Raw genomic sequence first — 2,405 nt, forward strand, 5'->3', positions numbered from 1 at the left:
TAAATTCCAAAAAAGTATAAGTACTTCTGAAGGGCAGGAAATGGAGGGCAAACTTGGGAATGGAATGGGAACTCCCATCAAGCTCTTCACTTTTACTATTTGACTCTTTAAACTATGTAGATATATAACTTTTTTTTTTTAAGAAACTATTTTTAAAGTAAAAAGAAAGTTTATGGATATCCCCATGTATATTGACTGTCTCTTGGCTGAGAAAGAACATGATAAAAGCCACACTTTAAAATATATTTGAACTTCCTTACTCAGAGAAGCATTTACATACATTAGAAAAATAGTAGATTCACGTAAGTACAAAAGACATAATTGATTCATGCCTAAGCAGTGCTCAGTATGTGTATGGATTTCCTCTCCCTATAAGGTTTAGTAATTAAGAGACTTAACCTACCTAAACCTCAGTTTACCATAAATGTTACCAAGAATGGATGCAGTTGATCATCTGCTCTTTGGATGCTGTAAGATCCATATCTTTTTAAAGTTCCCTTTTATATGTACCAGCTTGAGTAGGTATCTAATTGTTGCACCCAAACATGCCCTGAGAAAAATAGTGAAGATATATACACTACTCAAAGTTGTCCAGTTGGCAAGTGATAGAGACATCATTTGAAACTAGTACAAAGGCTATTCTACTTTGCTACACATTTATAGATCTTCATAATTTTTCTTCAGTGACTTTTTTTTTCCCACAAAAAGCACTTTTTATTTGAGACAAAGAGAAGTCTTACTGAAAGGATTACATTTCCAAGCAGTCAAAACTCAACTGTTAGTGGCACTATTTTGGCCCGGTAGATTCTGCTTCTTTTTGGTCAGAAAAGGGTATTCAGGTTGTACTTTCCCCAGCTGGGCAAAAAGAAGGGCAAAGCAAAGCTACTCTATTTACAGGGCTCTTCAGATCCAACATTAAGATAGACACACCCTCGCTGGCCACTCTACAGGTTGCTGTCCCACTGCTGAGTGACACAGGCCATACTATCTTTGCAAGGAAAACAAAATGAGGCAGGAAACACAGTATAGGTCACTTGGGGACAAGCAGGCATCCACAGCTTCAAAAATCCTCATGGAAGGGGTAATCGTTGCGGGAGGCACAGCCCACCAAGGCTCAGACCCTCCCATTTCTGTTGTAGCTGAATAAGGTGGTCATATCCTGGCTGTTCAGTTTAAAGTCGAAGACCTTAAAGTTCTCAGCAATGTGTTCTGGTGTCACAGACTTGGGGATCAGCACCAAGTTCCTCTACGTGGGGAACCAGATCAAAATCTGGGCTGTAGTTTTATTATGCTTGGCTGTGATTTCCTTGATCCTGGGATCCTCCAGGAGGGAAGGGTCCTCGGGCTTGGCCCAGGGCCTGTCAGAAGAGCCGAGGGGGCTGTAGGCGGTCATCATGATGCCTTTGGACTGACAGTACTGGATTAACTTCTCCTGAGTGAGGTACAGGTGGCACTCAGTCTGGTTAACCACCTACTTATACTTTAAGTCAGGCTTGTTTAAGATCCTCTCAACCTGGAGATGGTTGAAGTTGAAGATGCCAATAGCTTTCACCAGCCCTTCATCTATTAGCTCTTCCATGCCCGCCCATGTGTCCAGAATGTTGGTGTCACTGGGAACCACATTACCTGACTGATCCAATGGGAAAATTCCTTCCCGGACTTGAAGCTTGCCGGCCAACGAATATGGTAGAGGTCCAGGTAGTCCAGCTTCAGGTCAATGAGCATCTTCTGGAAGGCTCCTTTCAACAGGCCCTTCTCATGGTACGCTCGCCACAGCTTGTTGACAATGAAGAGCTCCTCATGTTTCACTACCTGCTCCCTGAGCTTCTCCTGAATGGCCACTCCCACCTCATTCTTATTCTGGTACACGTGGGCACAGTTGATGTGGCAGTACCCAACGTCAATGGCCACCTTCACAGCCTCAGTTACCTGGCCCGGAGGAGGAGGAGACTTCCAGGTGCCTAGCCCCAGGATGGCCATCTTGGTGTCGTTGTTGAGCATGAAGTGGCTGGCCGTGGCTGCTGCACTCTCCAGACCTCCGCCCAGAACCATGCACCTCAGTGACTCTTTAGGTAACTTAATAATATTAAAATAGTTATGTCTTTAAGAATGCCTGGTCTAATCAACAATGAAATACTTACTGTGACAGTGGAGCCACTTAATAGATTTGGATTTGCAAAGCCAGTAGGTGGGAGGTTGCTTATTTTCTAATAGGTACCTGACATGAAGCAGTGGGTGCTTTTATTATGGCTACAGGGACCTACCTGATTTTCCCAACTATGGATAGGTAGAGAGACTGAGGTAGCATATAGTCTAGTCTACATGAGTTTTATATATAAATATACTATTAAAATGTCAAAAATAAACTATATATTTTCTAATTAGAACATATAAAAAAATTGACT

General features: G+C 42.5%; 1 pseudogene; it reads right to left on the minus strand.

Moving 5' to 3' along the window:
* Positions 1-899: 899 nt before the first annotated feature.
* LOC105554475 lies at positions 900-2,001 on the minus strand (annotated as a pseudogene).
* Between the last annotated feature and the right edge of the window lie 404 nt (positions 2,002-2,405).

Source organism: Mandrillus leucophaeus, unplaced genomic scaffold (assembly GCF_000951045.1).
Source record: "Mandrillus leucophaeus isolate KB7577 unplaced genomic scaffold, Mleu.le_1.0 Scaffold645, whole genome shotgun sequence".
In the NCBI taxonomy this organism is placed as follows: Eukaryota; Metazoa; Chordata; class Mammalia; order Primates; family Cercopithecidae; genus Mandrillus; species Mandrillus leucophaeus.